At 40.4% G+C, this 20296-nt stretch overlaps 1 long non-coding RNA gene across 1 annotated transcript; it reads left to right on the top strand.

Moving 5' to 3' along the window:
• Positions 1–830: 830 nt before the first annotated feature.
• LOC119910999 lies at positions 831–7389 on the top strand. Its single transcript, XR_005445735.1, has 3 exons — positions 831–909; positions 1447–1571; positions 6416–7389. It is a non-coding gene; the product is annotated as an uncharacterized LOC119910999 (long non-coding RNA).
• The last annotated feature ends 12907 nt before the right edge of the window (positions 7390–20296 follow it).

Below are 20296 nucleotides of genomic sequence, written 5' to 3'. Positions count from 1 at the left end.
ACAACACACATCTCTGCCGTGTAGTATGCATGCAGTGGAAAGTTATATTAGACTTTGCAATTGGATTTAGCAGTGAGGAAATACTCGTGAGTTTAGCCTACAATCACTATATTATTATGCACCTTAGAAATTTTGCCATGGATTGGGCGTATTCAGATAAAAACACCAGAGTGATTTAGATTTTTTGTGACTTTAGTTTCAGGGAATTTCAGATTTTCATTCTGGCTTTTTTTCTCGGTTTATTAACCCCCACTCTGGCTCTGTATTTTTTGGACACGTAAAATAGTCAATCTAAATATGTGAAAACACTTAGGATAATTCAATTATAGCCAACAGATGGGTTACATCTAAGAAACTGGCCTGTTAATTAATAAAGATCTCCCCCCTAAAATCACAGAAGCTGCAGGGCTCGCACGTAACGATGTTGTAGCTGCAGCTGCAACCGCAGTGGAACAAATCAGGATGAAATCTAAACATATTTTATTAAGTGATGTGTATTAATAACCTACTTCTCATCTTTAAAAAGGTGGTATTAGGCTCATTTTCAGGTTCAAAATCTTATTTAGGGGTTGTACCAGAACAGGTTTACATGGTTTAATTTTCAAAAAAACACCATATTTTTGTTATACTGCACGTTGCTGCAGCTCCTCTTTTCACCCTGTGTTGAACGCTCCGTTTTAGCTATGGAGTGATACATCTTGTCTCTAACTGATCTTTTTTGGGAGTTGCACATGCGCAGTTCCTAGTTAAGGACTACTACCCAATCAGAAGCAGAGAAGGGCGGGTCAGAGAAAAGCCGGTAATAGCCAATCAGAAGTAGGGAAGGGCGAGTCAGTGAGAAGCAAACACAGCTTTGTTTCAGCTGTACATGTTGCCAACCAGCCTGGCTGGAGCAAGAGTTTCAGAGTGGTGAGTTATTAATCTGTAACAAAAGTATCTTTTGTCCATTTAACTAAGCTCTGTCTTTACATCACAGTAAGAATTTTATGTCGATTGACTGCCTGGAGGGTAGCTAGTGTTTGGAAGGGAGAGGAGGTGTGTGCTCAGTGTTTTTCCACCAGTGTTTTTGAGGGCATGTCGGGCTGATAGCTCTTGTCCTCAGTAGTTTTATTTTGTTTATTCACACTAGGTTCAGGGGTGCTGTGTGCTTCATGTTTTTGGTTTTGCAAAGTATTTTAGTCAGGGAGGTTTTTGGTTTACTCCTTTTATTTTTTCTGTAGTTAGAATAATAGTCCCCCTTTGGAGGATCTCTTTTTGTTATATTCCTTTGTTGATTTCCACAGCACCCATTGGCCCATTTTCTGTTGTGAGTTCTGTTTGCCTTGTTTTAAATAAATATCCTTTCAAAATACCAGTTATATCTGGTTTATTTTTATGTCCCAATACCACTAGCCCTACAGGATGTAACAAAATCTTTCAAAACAGACCCTGATTTGCTTTTGACAGGTCATCATCCAGCACAACTTAGTTGTCCTAGAGTTGTTCAGAAAAACATCTACAGTTCCCAGGCAACTGAGCAAACTCCATCTGCTGATGCAGGCCGTGTGATATTGTAAAAATCTCCAGAATGAGTAAGTAGACCTTGAGTTGAGACTTCGTCAACTGCTGTTTCAAAGGCCAAGGTAATGATTTATAGAAGATATTTCAAAGCAGAATCTGACGAAGTCGGTATAACCGGGTATTTTTTTCCACTTTTCTCACAGTGGACTAAGTATCCCATATGACTAATTGATAAAAAAAATTCTAGTAATAAAAATTCTCTAGACACCTGTAAAGGTCATGTACTGGGATTTTTAATTTTTTTCCTCACAAGACAAGCACATCCAGACTATTTTCAAAATAAAAAACAATTGCTGCAATTGACCCCTTGCTAAGCCCCCCCCCCCCTTAGTTCCTGTTGCTAAGTCCGACAAACTGTTGGACCTGCTCGGAGTTTTAACACGGCGCTGCCACTGTCTGTAACTGCTCTGCCTGGAAAATATTGTCTAATTTCTGGAAAAAGGGATCGCAGAAAGAAGCAGACAGTTTTGCAGTTGCATTATACATTTGAAGGTTGTATTCAGGCAGTGAAAAAAATAAAGACGGACACTAAAGCCTACCGATCACAGAGTAAAAGTGAGCCTGACTATTGAGAAAGAGGACGACATTAAGGATTAACGCTGTTTCTGTAAAGCTGGGTAGGTCTCTATTCACTATTACAATCATTAAAAAGCAGAACACTAGGGCTATGTAACGTTACATTCAGTTAGCTAGCGTTAGCTAACAAATATTACATTAGGAACAATCCACAGCCTACATCTTTCTGGATTTGTTTTAGGTTTTGGAAAGGAAATAAATCGTAGTTCTTCTTTCAACCTCTCTGGGTAGCGACTGTAACTATTACCTCAGTGCCTCAGGAACAGCTTTGACCAAATCTTGGAAAATACTTCAAAAGAAAGCTAGAAAACAGCTCATTTTGCATTAGAGTCAAAGGAACGCTGCCATGAAAGTGTCAGACCTCAGTTGGAGCGAGTCCTATACTGCACTGTGATTGGCCAGCTGCGTATTCGGGGCGTGGCTTAGCAAAGGGTCAATTCCCCCAAATTACTGCAGTATTTTCTGAAAGGCTGCTGTAATGGAGGTATTGCTATCTCAGGCGTCAGGCGGTCAAGCAAAGGAAATCAGATCAGAGAACACTGAAATTAAACCGGACTCTTCAGGCACGAGGCAGCCTTGGTAGATTGGCTTCACAGATGAAGCACCTACAGCTATTTAAACTTGAATATGGCGATAAAAGAGGCTATTTGCTTGTACAAAGCTATTTTTAAGGGTCTGTGTGCACCACAACTTATTTGCAAAAATATCAAAGTGAGCGAAATTGCAGCACTTTTAGTTTGAAAACACTTAACCGTACAAATTGTCCATGCTGCACAAATGTACACGGGTTGACTGCTTCATAACATTAAAGGACATAAAATATTATTAAAGATGGTTATTGGTGGGCTAAAACAGCACAGAGGGTTATTTTTTCCAGCAATGTAGTTTGTAAGATGGTCCCTAAATAAACTGCCTGTAATTACAGTGAAATTTAATTAGACATTACCAAAAGCTTCAGGCAGACATGCTGTATATACAACTTCCAATCTTTCTACAGACCTCTCTTGGATCATTATTAGAAGTGTGTTGTAATTACTGGCCAGTCAACTGTTAACATTCAATTACTGATAATGATTTTTGCAGTTTTTCTCCCAATGTCGCAAAAAGCTTCCCACAGGGTGATCGGTTATTTGTAAAACAATCAAACTAAGAAAATGCACATGTCCAACAACAAAAACTTCCAATAAAATAAAAGTATGTTGCATCCCAGCAAAGAATGGAGCCTAAATCGAGAACTATACAATGAAAGCCAAAATGATCTGTATTCATTGAAACTGCAAAACTCAATTCCCCTGACAGACGATGAGTGGATCGGCCTTCACAAGGTTCACAGTCAGTCTTTTGATCTTGAAGTGACTCTCCCATACGGCTCACTATTGACATTTATCAGTGGCTCCCAGCCGGGACTTAGAAAGCAGAGACCATATCGACCTCTTCAAATGACAGATAAAGGCAGGACCAAGGTCGCTGGGTTACTGTAGGCCTACACTTGTGTGAATTATGTTCAAAGCTGGAAGCTTTTCAGAAAAATAACTTTCTTTTTTCATTGTTTTATAATCTTTATTTAATCCTGCACGATTAAACTCAGTGTTTCCATTCTGTTATTCTTTACACACAGGTCCGAAAGACACACATATGCACATGCACAAACAGGACAGCAACACACGGAGAGATGTCAGAGTGAGGGGGCTGCCACTCAGTGCGGCTCCCTGAGCTGTTTGTGGGCGGACCCTCTGGCTGGATGAATTTTACGCATAAATCATGCACCCAAACAGCTTGGGCCCTGATGCAGCGCCACACAACTTTCTAAATTCCTCCATCTCAGGAAGAAAATAAAGGTCAGGTCGAAACAGTGTAGAGAGACTGCCGCAGCTGTTGTGTGAAGCTGCTTCCACCAATTATAAAACAAGTTCATTAAGATAAAACGATAATAGCGCTGAGTGCTGTTTCACAACGACACTCGTTTTGTTTTACAAATCCAGCGCACCTCTTTCCTTTACAGCTGAGGCCCTCCCTAAAGGATATATTAAGTGTTGCTTTACCTGATCGGTGCTTGTTAAATATCCACGGTGTCTGCATCTTCTAACGTCATAGCGATTTATAGTTTTCTCACCGCTGGTTTCTGTCACTGCATCTCCTGACAAAACACCACGGTTTTATTTCAGCGTTATATGTGTGTGTGTGTTCTTATTTTTATACTCATTATATTAGTCTGTCCATATATGTAGGGCTTAGGTCAGAGCTGTGAGATTGTAAGTAAGTAAGTAAACTTTATTTATATAGCACCCTTCACAGACAAGAGGGGTCACAAAGTGCTTCACAGTAAAAAATAGAATAAAATAAAACAAATAACAACAACAACACTTAAAATAAAAAACTATATGGCTAGTTAAAAGCTTGTCTAGAAAGATGTGTCTTAAGGTGTTTTCTAAAAGTTTCCACAGAATCCAAGGCTCTCAAGGCTAAAGGGAGAGAGCCTAATTTTAGGGGTAATGTTGTCTGGGGCAAAAATCAACACCTCAGTTTTGTCTGTATTTAGTTGCAAAAAGTTGTCTGCCATCCATTTGTTATAATATAATTGGATGTCATCAGCATAACAATGATAAGATATGTCTTCAAAGCTACCAATAATCTTTCCAAGAGGAAGCATATACAGACTGAAAAGCAGGGGGCCGAGCACAGAACCTTGGGGCACACCACAGGACAAAGGAGCAGAGTCTGACATATATGTTCCTATGGACACAGAGAAACTCAGAGAGATAGGAGGAAAACCAGTTCAGAGCTGATCCAGTAATGCCCACAGTTGTTTTCAATCTATCAATCAGAGTGCAGTGATCAACAGTATCAAACGCTGCACTGAGATCTAATAGGACCAGCACAGAACTTTTACCCCCATCAGCAGCCATCAAAATATCATATGAGACCCTAAGGAGGGCAGTCTCAGTTGAATGGTTTTTACGAAAACCAGACTGAAATTTATCAAAGATATTATGGGAATCCAAAACATTATGTAGCTGGTTCGCAACAACCTTTTCTAGAATTTTCGAAAGAAAAGGCAATTTAGAAATAGGCCTATAGTTTCTAAATGAAGCTGCATCAAGATTGTTCTTTTTCAAGGTAGGCTGAACAACCGCATGCTTAAAACAGCTGGGGACCTGGCCCAGCTGTAGAGATAAGTAAACATGATAATATACAGATAATAAACCAAACATGGGCCAAGTAGATGTATGGATTTTAAAAGCAAAGATTTGGGTAAAATATCAACAGGGCTTTGTGAAGGTTTCATCATGCCCCCTAACTTAATGATATCATTCAGGGTAATGGGGCAGAAGGAGTCCAGTATTGAAAGTCTGTGATGTTTAACTATATGGGGGTTTGCTGATGGAACAATGCCTGCCCTGACAGCTCTAACCTTGTCCACAAAGTGAGATAAAAAGTGGTTGCAGTCAACATTTGAAAACACAGGGACAATACATGCAGCTGGAGAAACAATGTTGTTAATGGTCTCAAACAGAGCTTTAGGGTTTTTTTGACAGGCAGATATCAGGTTAGTAAAGTAAGAGGATCTAGCATCCTTGAACATTCCATTTAAGTCTATTAAGAGCTCTGTAAGATGTAGGCGGTGGACTGAGTCGCTTTCCATAAATGCTCAGTTCTCTGACAGACACGCCTCAAGCTGCGAATGGTGTCATTCATCCACGGGGATGTATTAACAGAGGGAATTTCTCTAGTGTTAAGAGGCGCCACTTTGTCCAACAGCAGGGTGCTGTGATCATTAAACGCCTGTGCACAAGCGTCCGCGTCATTTGAAATAAGAACCGAGCTTGCGTCAAATGCGGCTGATAATTTCTCAACAGTAAGCTGGTTAATCAAACGTGAGCAGGACGCTCGTTTAGCAGGCAGAGGATCCTCATCACAAACGAGATCAAATAAGATGTATTTGTGATCACTAACAAATACATCTTCAATGCAGACATTATTAATGTTTAAACCATGAGAAAGAACAAGATGGAGCGTATGTCCCTTGTTTTGATTGTTTTCCTTTCTTGCTGTTCCTCTCCTTTCCTTGAATTTTCATTCAAGGCCGGGAGAGGATCTCTGTTCCCCAAAACATAGAAACCTAGATGAAACCTAAATGATTATGCATCCCTTTGCTCAGGGCCAGATGTTAGTGACTGTCCTAGGAGACAGAACCTCTGGCCCAGCTGATTAACATTGTAGTACTTATCTGTCTTTCTCTTTTTATTAATAAATTCTTATTTGCTTAATCCCTCACCAGCAATTTACAAATTTCCACGGCAAATAGCATCAAACTTTCCTAAACGGCTGTGGCTGGAAATGGCAATGGAAGACATCATGGACATGGAAAAACATGCAAAGCAACAAAATGAATTTTATTCATCATATAGCCTAGTGTTTTACAGAAAATATTCAAATGTAACCCCCAATGTAATCGTGAGCATTTTCATAAGTAACTGTAATTTAATTGCACAATCTTCCCTAGTTACTGTAATGTATAACAGTTACATTTATTTTGTAATCTAATTCAAGAATACGTTCTTTTATTCATTTCTATCTGTGGGATGGTTCTTGTTTTGTCAGAGGGGTTGTTGTTTGGGATGCTTTAACTGTGCTCCCCCTCATGATGGGCGTCTGGGCACATGAAGAGCTGTTTTCTTTACTCTGCTTTGAGCTGGACTGGTACAGTGCATAGCCATCGTCTCCACTTCTCACAGAAGTAGGTTTTATGTTTTTTATGTTGGTGAATATCAGGTGTTGTACTGTCTGTGCCATCTGTGTGCATAGATTGTATTGTGATGCACTATTGCTACGCCTGGCTACAATCATCACTGCTGTGACCACTAGAAAGTGTAGTTGTGACACCCCTTTAAAAATGCGCTTCAGTTCACCATCTCTCTGAAGAAGGTAATAATTTCACTCTAACTGCATGTGGCTATCAGCGTTGGTGTTTGTAAATTGGACTTTTTTCCAATGAGGCTCAGTTGCATGGAAAGAGCCCAATTTTGTGCTAAATGTAAATGTAAATATGTGCAAATAGCATAAAAATCCCCTTTCCAATGCCTGGGGGGGTGTTGTGTTCGACACAGGTTCAAACACACTGATTCATTTGCCTGTTTGGTTCAGCTTGTTAAGGCTGTTGTGGATTAAATTGGAAAATACATAAATTGTTTTTCCCTGTGTGGGTCCAGGTAGAGATAATGATGCCGAGTGACAGTCACCAAAACAATCACTCAACAAGTTACCTTCTGTCCATGCCATCATGTTTACTCCTCTTGGTTTGTTTGTAAAAGGTCAGTATCAACACAAAACATTTGACATCTGGACCAAATGAACCCAACTACGTGTGAAAGCTACCTTAAGCTCTCATTTTTCATTCTTCACCCAAAAACTTATGGTCATTTGTTTAACAACAAATGCCTCTGAGGAGAAACTGTCCGAAAGTGTGTGCCATTATCCCCATTTACACTATAAATTCCATCTAGAATTCAAAGACATGCAGACTACTTGAAGGGAAGGAAGCAGTCAGTAGGCGGCTGTGATGTTAGCCGTTTTGCTCCACCTTTGAGTGTGGCCATTCAGGATAGGTATAAACTTTTTTGCCTTTAGAAGTCAACATTGTATTGTACGACCTTGTTTGTTTGAAGCATACTAAACCTTCAATAAAAGGATTACTAAGGATTAGGTAGGGATTATGCAGATTTCAGAAATTCAAGTGTTTATATTAACAGCTCATCAGTACGTATATGGTAAATTATAGAGGTGTGTTGAAGCACATGTGTAACGTGAAGCACACCGTGCATAACAGCAGCATCATACATTCAGATCGTGTGCTAGTCACACACGAGCCATTGCCAAGGCAGCGTGTCAAAATGAACAGCTGTCAGAACAACAACCCAAGTGTGTTTTCTGTTGTGTGATTAGTGCAGGAGATTAAGACGCTGGTTGTTTGCCAGTGAGAAGAAGGAGACAAAAATTCTGCTGCAAACTGTACAAATGAAAAGCAGAAAAATTGGATTTTTTGCCACATCCTTTTTCGTTCCCAAACCTGCATATATAAATGGACCGGTTTCAGAATCCTGCAACCGGTCCACAGTTACAGTGCTTTCTGTAACTGTTCCCAGTTGCTTCTGGTTTTATGTGTGCCTGCACTCACACTGAAAGGAAATTCACTGCGGTTTAATATTTTGTTCTTACTGCAACATTAACAGCGTGTTTAATAATGTGCTGAAAGCCAGCGTTCAGTTAAATTATAGGCGACTGGGATGAAGTGGCATGTTGGAGTGAGAGATAGTGATGCTCCAACTTTCAAAAGGGCCATTTAAAAAGGACAATGATAACACTTGAGAGTGAGAGACAGTGAATCTGGAGTGACACATGCATGTCAAACTTCAGAATGCCCACCTTCAGAAGCCAAAAAACTTTCATGACCCAACCCCCCAGAAAAAGTGGAATTTATTTTTATCAATCAATAACAATACAGGCAACTGAATTAAACAAGATTCCGGTTATAAATATAACCTTGTTTGCTGCTTTAAATTTTTTCCTCTGGCCCTCTAGGTGAAAGATGTTGACAAAGTTGACACTTTGTTTGGAGAACAGGTGAATCTCAAGGTTGAGAAATTTCGGGGGTGATTTCATTCAAGTTCTCCTACAGCTTGCAGTTCATCCATATGCTCAGCAGCAAGAGATGGAATAGGTATACAGAATCAGTTCACACAATCAGCTGCAGAGTCAGCTGTTTTGGATTGCTCTCTGAATTGAGGCTCAGCTATGGATCCATTTGTTTTAGACTGTTAGACGCAGGAGAAACAAAATCAGCTGGGATTAATGTTTTGCATGTCAAGGTTTCTTTTTTGTACTAAACCTGATAAACTTCTGTCTTTCTATGGTTTAAAATAAAGTACAAGAGCTTGAATATTAATCAGATTAAGGATGACTGATACAAAAGTTCAAGTCTATCACCCTTTCAAAATAATTTCATCCTCGCTTTACTGTTGTCAGCTCCACCTTGGGGCTCAGTCAAACTCTGGTGATGATACTGATGACATAAATTGTGGGAAGCGTATCTGTTCTCAGGGTCCTAATCCTCTAACCCCTACCCTAGAACTGGAGAACATAGGACCCTTTGACTACATCCACACTACAACTACTACTAAAAAACACGTCAAGTGGCATGTAAACTGGGCATGAACGTGCTGGTGTAAACAGGAAGAAGATTATCTACTCCGCAGTTGCAGATGATACGGTGAAAGAAGAAAGTGCTACTAGAGACGAACAAAGAATAGCAGTGGCGAAGAACCACAACAGAGATTTGTTTGCATGGACCAACAATGAGGTGGAACTGTTACTGAAAGTAACACTGGAGTACAAAGCGACAGTGGCGGCGGAAAACAGTCGTAGCAAAGCAAATAGGACATGCACAGTATAAGTGTAAGTGTGTGTGTTAAAGTGTGTTTGAACAGTACAAAATATTTGAATAAAAATACCAAAACAAAAGTCTGTCAGTAGCATTGTGTTTTTGCTTTGCATTACTCACAAGACATAATTATGGAAGCCAATCTTGAGTATCTGATTCATTTCAACTAATAAGCTGCTCCACCTGGCATCAACGCCAACAAACACACTTGTGTAAAATGCATTGTACTTTACATGCATAGTGTAAGTCTAAAATGATTAAATATGTGTGGCAGCCTCTAAATATGATAACAGAAGGAATAAATTTGGGTATTTATGACTAACAGAGAGAGGTGTGTTTAAGTTACTCTGCAAACAAACTAATCTGTCTAAAAACAACAATTAGTGATAGTTGCAGGAATGGGTGAAACTGCTCGACAATGACTCCCGGCCTGACATTCTGCAGTTCATTAATAGAAGGTGTCATAAGTGTTATATGTTGTTGTAACATGTTATAAATGGGCCTGAGTGTGTTGAAGGAGGAGAGGTGTGTAGCGTGACATAAGCATTTTTGCCAACTTGTAGTTGTACCTACGACAACCACTATATGGATTGCTCTGAAATTCTGACATTCATGGTCCCCAGTGGATGAATCCTAATGACTTTGGTGATCCACTGGCTTTTCCTCTAGCGCCACCATGAGGGTGACATTTCTAGTTTTGAGTGAAATGTCTTGATTACTATTGGATGGATTGTCTGTTGAAGAAATCATGCAGGCCTCACCTAGAGATATTATTTGTAAACTGTAAACCGTTTTATTCACCGAGGGAGTTTTCCTCGTTTGTTCTGGTCGCTGTTTACATTCCACCTCAGGCCTGTGTTAGTGAGGCGTTACTACACCTGGCCGACCAGATAACTAACGTGGAGAAAAAACACCCAGACTCCCTGCTCATTGTTCTACGGGACGGGACTTTAACAAAGAAAACCTCAGCCATGAACTTCCAAAGTACAGACAGCATATTAAGTGTCCCACCAGGGACACTAACACACTGGACCACTGCTACACAACATTAAAGGACGCCTATCGCTCTGTTCCCCGTGCAGCCTTGGGACTCTCTGATCACTGTCTGGTTCATCCTTCTCCCGACACAGGCAAAAACTGAAATCTGCTAAACCTGTTGTAAAGACTGTGAAAAGATGGACAAACGAGTCAAAGCTGGAGTTACAGGCCTGCTTTGACTGTACTGACTGGAGTGTTTTTGAGGCTACAGCCACTGACCTGGACGAACTAACTGACACTGTGACATCTTAAATCTTACTGCCGAATAAAACCTTCCGCACATACAACAACCAAAAACCATGGTTCACAGCGAAACTCAGGCAGCTTCATCAGACCAAAGAGGAGGCCTTCAGAAGTGGGGACAGAGTCTTTTACAACCAGGCCAGGAACATGCTGACTAAAGAGATCAAAGCTGCAAAGAGGTGCTATGCTGAAAAGCTAAATAACAACCCTGTGTCAGTGTGGAGAAGCCTGCGGACACTCACAAACTACAAGAGACCATCCCCCAACACTGCTTGTACTCAACAACTGGCAGACAAGCTGAATGGTTTCTACTGTAGGTTTGAAAAGCCCATAGTCACACCTCTCCCCCACTCCAACACCATCTTCAAACAGTCACCTTTCCCCTCTGACCTCTCACCTGCACTCAAGATCTGTGAAGAGGACGGGAGCCACCTTTTCCAAAGGCAGAAGATCAGGAAGGCTCCTGGACCTGACGGTGTCTCACCTTCGTGCCTGAAAATCTGTGTGGACCAGCTGGCCCCCATCTTCACTCAGATCTTCAACAGATCACTGGAGCTGTGTGAAGCTCCCTCCTGCTTCAAACGCTCCACAGTCATCCCGGTCCCAAAAAAACCCTCCATCTCTGGACTAAATGGCTACAGGCCCGTTGCCCTGACCTGAAGTCCTTTGAAAGACTGGTGTTGGCCCACCTGAAGGACATTACAAGCCCCCTGTTGGACCCCCTGCAGTTTGCCTACAGGGCTAACAGGTCTGTGGATGATGCTGTCAACTTGGGTCTGCATTACATCCTGCAACACCTCGACTCTCCAGGGACATATGCAAGGATCCTGCTCGTGGACTTCAGCTCGGCGTTCAATACCATCATCCCGGACATCCTCAGCACAAAACTCACCCAGCTCACTGTGCCAGCCTGCACCTGTCAGTGGATCACAGACTTCCTTACTGACAGGAGTCAGCAGGTGAGGCTGAGAAACATCACATCCAGCTCCCGGACTATCAGCTGCACCTCAGGAGACCCATCTGTCAAACTCCGGAAGTTCGCTGACGACACAACGGTCATCGGCCTCATCTGGGGCTGTGATGAGTCGGCCTACATACGGGAGGTTGATCAGCTGGCTCTCTGGTGCGGTCAGAACAACCTGGAGTTTAACACGCTCAAAACCGTGGAGATGACCGTGGACTTCAGGAGGAGCCCCCATTCTGTCCCCCATCACCATACCCAACAGTCCTGTGTCTGCTGTGGAATCCTTCAGGTTTCTGGGTTCCACTATATCCCAGTACCTGAAGTGGGAGCCCAACACTGACACCATCATCAAGAAGGCCCAGCAGAGGATGTATTTTCTGCGTCAGCTCAGGAAGCTCAACCTGCCTAAGGAGCTGCTAATCCAGATCTACACAGCCATCATCCAGTATGTTCTCTGCACATCCATCACTGTCTGGTTTGGATCTGCCACCAAAAAGGACAGGAGCAGACTACAACGGACAGTCAGGACTGCAGAAAAGATCATTGGTGCCAACCTGCCCTCCATTCAGGACTTATACATTATACATTTCCAGAGTCAGGAAATGGGAAGGAAACTTCACTGCAGATCCATCTCACCCCGGACACAACCTGTTCCAGCTCCTCCCCTCTGGTAGGCGCTACGGAGCACTGTACGCCAAAACCAACAGACACAGAACCAGTTTCTTCCCACAAGCCATCACTCAGATGAACAGCTGATTTCTGATTCACAGTGTCAGGAATAATTCCTGTGCAATAACCCAGTAACTCTGTCTCTAATCAGCCACCTGTCCATCTGTTTACTGGTTACCACTTATTATTTATTTATTTATTCACCATTCTCTATTTCAGTGTCATATTCTATATACTGTATACCAATACACCTACCTCAAGTCATAAGGTCATAGATCTTATTTATTTTTTCCAGCATCCTTTGCACTATGTTCTATCACACTGTGTACATGTGTACATGTATGCATGTATGTGTATGTGTACCTGTATATCATATCCACCTTCAACATGTACATAATGTTAATAATAGTTTACTCTTGCATCCTTTGCACTCTGATCACTGCACTATTTGTCAATATGTCTATATTGTTTTGTTCATAGTGTGTATATTAGTGTTGTCTATACAGTAGCTTGTGTCTGATTTTATTTTATTATTATTTTATTATTGTGTTATGGTATTTTTGTATGAGTAACCACATCATGAGCAATGTACAATCCTGAATCAAATTCCTCGTATGTGTACACATACCTGGCAATAAAGATAATTCTGATTCTGATGAAATTTGGTACAAACATTCATCCATCCATCCATCCATCCATTGTCAACCGCTTATCCTGTTTACAGGGTCACGGGGAGGCTGAGCCAATCCCAGCATACATCGGGTGAAAGGCAGGGTACACCCTGGACAGGTCGCCAGTCCATCGCAGGGCCACAAACATTTATGTCCCTATGAATTGTAATAACTTATTATGCCATAGATCAAGTCAAAATGTATGACCACACAGCTGAATAGACTGTCGTCAGTAAATAATAATAATAATAATAATAATAATAATACACTTTTACTGTCACAGGTTACAGGTTTATTGTTGATCATGTAAAGTTACAGTTTTATTTAGTTAACATTACACTGGGTTTGAGAGTCTGGGGAATGTGTTGACTTACAGTAGGCTAGGTAATAAGCTGTCATTAATTGAATTGCACATTACATAGTTGTGCTCTGTAAGTGAAAAACAGGTTCAAGTTACAGAATTCCTTATAGCTATGCAGTTTTATAAGCAGCCTGGTTTGAACGCAACAGGTGATACAACATTCATTATAACCACGAGTGACTTGAGACTTGACTTGGACACTTGCTCAGTGACTTGAGACTTGACTTGGACTGTAGCTCAAAGACTTGTGAGCATCTCTATTAATTAGCAGTTGTTAGCACGTGCCGAACTAAGATGGTGAACATGGTAAACATTACTCCTGCTAAACATCAGTATATTAGCAATGCCACTGTGATTATGTTCCCATGCTAGCATTAGCTCAAAGCACCACCTGTTCTTAGTGCAGCCTCACAGAGCTGCTTGCGTGGCTGTACGCTCTAAATCTGGTTTAATTCATGAAAAATACAATAAATATTAGATTTCTTAAACATAAATAACACTAAGGGGGACTTTCTTTAAAGAAATTAGGATGGCTGCTGACATTAATATCTCCAACGACCATAACAACTGTCGTAACAACAGCTAGGAACCCTAATGAACCAAGCGGTATCAATCATCTTGACAACGACCCCACAGAGGTTAAATATCTGGGATTACTTGTCAGTCAGTCAGAATTGAAGAAGCCTCTCGGATGAGATGCAAAACGTCTTCAAGTATCTTCAACCAAATCCAGTTACCCTTGCATTTAACGTTCCTTGGAAACCTAATGTGTGCCACACGAAGATATAAATTCCATCACAGCTTGCAGAGCTGAGATTGTGGATAACTGCAATTTCCCAGCTGTGTGCTAAAACCTGTAATCTCTGTTGTATTGCACCAAATTACAATTTTTATCACCTTCTCAAGTGGTTTGAGGGGATCAATTTGATGGTGAAATTAAACCTTTTTAGCTTTCATTGTGCTGTGATTGTGGTGTCATCCATGCTACAGAGAGAGCTGGAGGTGAGTAAAAAGTGTTTTGCGGTGAAAAAGTAGCTGCCTGCTCTGCCAGCTGCCTGCTCTCATTGGCTGGATGTTGATGTTAGTTGGCCGGCCCCTCCAGATATTGGCATGCTAGATATCTGGCAGGTGTTGGCGATGTGTCAGAAATGTGTCGGGGAGCTGTTTTGATGCGATCACTGATTTACCCCTGATCACAGCGTGATGGTCACCGACCTCGCCGACTGGCAAATCGGGCTTAAAATCGTGTAGTGTGAACTAGGCTTACCTTTATGACAGCCCGGCTAACGGCAGACTGTTGGAAACATGGAGATCGCCGAAGTGAGACACATAACTGACTCACTGATGTGATGTGACACTTTAACATACTCCAGTGAGCCTTGATGTAGTGCAGGTAGAGAGATAAAGAGGAAGAAAGCGAGAAAAGAGTGATTTACATAGAAAAATAGGTGAGAAGAAGTGAATGGCAATTTGCTTCCATTGTGGCCGTGAATGCATTTCTCTGTGCATTAGTTTGTTCACGGTTTACACAGGGACCACCAAACTTCCTGTAAATAGCCTAAATAGGTCACCAAAAAATGCTTTCACTCTAGAAATGAACTGAACCATGGTTTCTGTTTTTGTCTGACCAAATTTTGTATGTTTGGTCCGGACCGTGGTTGGAGGGAGGTTTCACAGCTGCAATTCTGTTTCGGATCAATTGAAGTATCTAAAAGTCCAGACCAAACAAGGTTCGTGTAAAAGCCCCCTTAATTTGTAGTTACTGGTCTTTCAGACTGCACAGTCATTTATAATAGTTAGAAATGTTGTGTGTAAGTTACTCCTGGAGTCTTGTCATCACCGTGAGTTTGCTAGCCAACCAGCAACTCTAGACTCCAACTCCAGACTCCAGGAAGTCCAGCCAAGACCTAGGCTGTTTTTTAAACTGCCTGTTATACTAGTGGTATTTACTAATTTGGCCTAAAAGTAGTATGTAGTATGCAGTATGCAAACAAACTCAGGAGAGGCCAATGCCGCATCCTCAAAGTGGTAAAACTGATGGACGAGACACTAGCCTGGAGACCCAGCATTTCGCCTCGTCTGACCAGTTTGTCGTGGTGGTCTCAGGGAACCAAGTCTAAGACAGAAACCAACACACAGAGGGAAAAGACAGTAAGAGTGGGTGTAAATCCTAAAGCAAGTTACAGAGGAGGATGAAGAGAGAGAGAAAGGATTTGCCTAGAGAGACCAGAGGGAGGAGAGGGAGGAGAGGGAGCAGAGGGAGAGAGAGCTATGATTCCATTTAAAATGTTTTGACATAAAAACTGACAGAAATATTCTTTGATGGAAGATGACACATGGGAATAAGGGCATTATAATCCAATTAACACCAATCAAATGTCATAATCTGTTTATAATTACTATACTATAAGTTCAGACAGATGTGTCAGCTCAACAAGATAATGATATATGTAATGTGTGTTTTTAAATATGTATTCCACAGGATAATCATTTTTTTTGCTGATGACCTCAAAAAAGGGTTCTTCCTATGGGCTTGTGAGTATTGTATTAAGATAAACTTGAAAAAAATAAACCATGCTCCTGTCTATTAAGAAGAATATCATGATTATCTGCATATTTAAACCCATGAAGACAGACTATGTAACAACTATGTAACAGCTAGCTTATTTTTCAGCCTAACCCTGAACCAAAACAAAGTAGGAGGAACTTTATTGTCTCTCGTATTGAATGGCGAAAACAGTGTCTGGGTGAGGGTCAATGCTCTGCTGTGACAGTCTGTCTTGTGTTCACACTGTTCATCAAACTCTAGCTGACACCTTTGAATGTGCAAATTACACCTGTCTTCATTTATCTCTTGAGCTGCAGCATCTTCCCTTGAACTTAGTCACATACAGCCAAGTATCGATCTGCCATGTATTTGCATACGTATGGTATATCCCAACTTATTCTCCTCTTTGATCTACTTTGGTTTGAATATTGAACATGGTGGTGCCTCCAGTCTTAATATATTTTGTTTGAGTGCTGGTCAACTACTGTGATACTACTGATTGAATTATTTGGAGAACTTGTGATTGGAATGAGTTTTGACTCCATGAAATACTTTAGCTTATTTATTTTTTTTACTCAGTAAACAAACCCAACTTATAAACACTCATAAATCCATATTTATTCTTAGTCCAAACATAACACTTTAGTAGTTAAAATGCTATTTTATCAGGTTTAGACAACAAATTAATAAACCATTAAAGGGAAATTCTGGTATTTTTCACCATGGGTCTTACTTTTAAATAATAAACCTAATTTTTACGTAAATCCTTTAAAATGTTTGTCAACTCAAAAAACAGGTGGTGTGCTTTTGGTTGCTGCACATCACTGCTGACTGAGGAGGAAAACCAAGTCTGGGACATGTTGATGGCAGACACAAATCAGTCCACAAATCTTGACATGTCCTCAGGTGAGATTGATCTCAGTTTCACAACCACCTCTTCAAAGCAATCAAACCCTTTCAGGACATTTTTTGTTACATCTGTTTACTTCTGTTGAAGCAGAGTCACATACATTTTATGAAGTTTTGAGTAACACATGTTTGTTATTTCTACAGACCTAATAGTGAGCCAAAGTGAAACCAGAGCTTTTGGATTTTGTTTCAGAAGTAAGAAAACTACATTGAAATTCCCTCTGACATTTGTAGCAACGCCAATCATTAAAATAAACCTAAATCAGAGCTTTTCTCAAAAGTATGCCATATGGCTCACATCAAATGTTTAGAAAAGTCTGGTAGTATTTTGAAAAACAACAGCAAAAATATTATTATTATTATTATTATTATTATTTTGTGGTTTATTTTATGTTTCTGTTGTGTAGAAGCATTTAACAAACACCATTTCCCAAGGCCCTAGACCATCGTGGGCTAAACGTCACAGCCATAGACTGCATAAAAAAGGTCAAGGCTTGATAAATGAGGCAATCGAGGGGTCGTGGTTAGATCAGACAAGTCTGTAATAACAGCAGGACAGAGACAGCTGAACACTGTAGAACTTTGTTGGAAGTTGGAAAACTGACTGTACAACTTCCTTGTTCATTGGTTTCGACCATACCTGGCTTAGATTCACTTCGGGTCTCTAAAGGCAGTCTGCTAGTTGGCTGTTAGCTGGATTAGCCGGCAGGTTTCTCCATTCAGTAAGTGCAGTCCTATATGCAGTTAGCAAAAACTAATTCAAGGGGCTACTTTCTGTGTTTATTTTCATTTGGACTCAGAGAGAAGCATTATTAATTTCACCTTGATGAAATTTAATGGAAAAAGAGAAGCATTTTAAAGGATTGTAAAATTTTAGTTAATGTGGAACGCTTTAGGAGGCTCGCGCTGTGTTATTTTTACCCAGTTGCGTTTGGAGTATGCCTCTGGAATTTTCCTTCAAATTCAAATAGAAAATACACTTTCATTGGCGGCACTACTTCCCCTTTGTTGCCGTCAAGTGAAAATATTGTTCTCTTATTAAAGTAGCTCTCTAATGACATTTTAATCCGGCAGCTGATGCACACAGATTATCTAATTGTTCGTGTGACTTGTTTTATTTGCCTTCTGTGTCCAGTTTAGCTCTAATTGCAGCCTCCTCTCTTACTCAGGCTGTAACGGCACTGACACGACAGCGAGTCTGATGAATAGAGAAAAAAAGAGAGGAAAAGGTGTTCCAGGCCAGTAAGACCTGTAATTTCACCTTGATGAAATTTAATGGGAAAACTAGAAAACGACTGATCATCACAAAAGTGAAAGTCATGTGACACTTTCTTCAAATTGGATCCACAGTTCTGAGCCAAACTGGCCATGACAGGAGGTTACATTCTGCAAGCTTGGGTAGTGAAGCGTGTATGTGTGTTCCCTTATACATATATCTTCATGAGAACCAATTTTAGCAATTAAACCAATTTAGTCTGGGAGTGAGCGTATTTTTGCTGGTCTTCACTTTTTCCAAAAGCTGCTTGATAGTTAATATTAGGTTTTGGTGTTAAAGGATGAGGCAACAAGAATTATGTGTTAGTAGGCCTAATATAGCTTATTCCTTTGTGCCATAGACCTTTATTATTGTCCAAAAACTAATAAAAACTCATAAATGAGCCACACTGTTGCACTGGGTGACTTGTTATTTTACTCTGACGATCATGGGAATTGTAGTTTATTTTAAGTGCCTGGCTGCAGTGAAAAAGTAAAACAAAAATTCCATTCCTAAACTTTTCCTTGGATGGTCCAGTGTACCCTATGCTAAAGTATGTAACAAAGGAAGCATTGAGCCACCTTAGCTTTTAGAGAATTTGACCAGCTCTTGTCACGGCTATTACTTAAACACTTCCAGGTCATTTCACTCAGTTAGGAACTTTCCTAACCAAAAAAGACTATTATCCTTGTCTACAGTGTTCTGGTGATAAAAATAATTCCCAATAAATGCACAACTTACTCGTGTTTGAGTGACAATTGCTGAAAACTACAGTGCCCAGTCGTTTCAGGAAATTGCTGTGCTTTTTCAAAAAATTTAAGTATATATTTGTGAACTGTTTTAAAGATTTAAGTTTACATGCCCTGGGACACCCTGCCCCAAAACTATGAAGTAGTGTCATGTTCACTGACACTGTCCTGTCTCAGCGAAAGTGGACAGTTGATGCTACTGAAGTCATGTGTGTGTGTGAAGGTGTTGTGTGTAAGGGTTCAAAAGCATATTTTAAATTTTTGAAGGGAGCCTCCTGGCACTAGAATATGTATGAGTACATACATATATATATATAAAATCTTCAAAGACTGGCCATGTGGTCATTAGGGGCTAGGGAATGCATTATATCAATGTGGGTCCTCAAAAGAATAGAATTACAAACCACCTCAGCTTCAGTTATTTGAAAACGTCTGCCTGGGCATTGCATCTACCTATGCACTTAGAGATCCTGGCAACACACACACACACACACACACACACACACACACACACACACACACACCTCTGCTTCTCTTTAAAGGGCCTGCAGTGAATATTATAGTAAGTGTTGAACAATTACAACGCCGCAGCAGGAACATTTCAATGTGTGTGTTTTTTTTTTCAAGGACTTGCAAAACTCATTAAAGCATTTTTATCTCACAGGGAAGAAGTGAAGTAAAAATGAAGAAACACCATTAACTGTATTAATTTGAGCTCACACTCAGTCAAAGGTTGTGAGGTGGGTCTGCTAATGAAAACAATTTAATTTGGCTAATCTCATTTTGCTGACATGAACATTTGTACAGGCTGTTAACACAACCTGAACTAATGCTACAGAGAAAAACACAAGGATGAAAGGCAAACATAAAAAGGCTGCATGTTGACCTAATGCTTTAAAATCAACTTTCACATTATATTGTAACCAACAGATTTTCTTCACTCAGTGTGGAATTTTTCTCTTGTTATATCATTTTATCTTGACTGTTAGAAGTACTTTTCCCCCGAGTTAATCAGATGTTTTCTTGGCAAAAACATCCTGGGGGAGATTATAGGCTTTCCCAACTGCAGTAAGTGGTGACACAATTTGAATGCACTGAGCTCTATACAGAGGATAAAAGACAAACTTGGCCCATATATAAGTTAAATCTAGTCTCTTTGTCTGTCTTTGTCTTCTTGTCATTAAAACAAACAATGTTGTAATGAGGAAAGCTGGGATTTAATCTCAAGATGTATTTTGTTTGAATAATCCTCTATATTAAGAGGAAGTTGGAAGATAATGAGATTAAAAGCAAAGTAGATATTGGCAGTAGTGAA

This window comes from Micropterus salmoides, unplaced genomic scaffold, assembly GCF_014851395.1.
Source record: "Micropterus salmoides isolate LMB-PRFRI ecotype aquatic unplaced genomic scaffold, ASM1485139v1 Ms_hic_scaffold_19, whole genome shotgun sequence".
Taxonomy (NCBI): Eukaryota; Metazoa; Chordata; class Actinopteri; order Centrarchiformes; family Centrarchidae; genus Micropterus; species Micropterus salmoides.
Note: the sequence above shows the minus strand (reverse complement) of the source record. Positions and strands in the feature narration are given on the sequence as shown.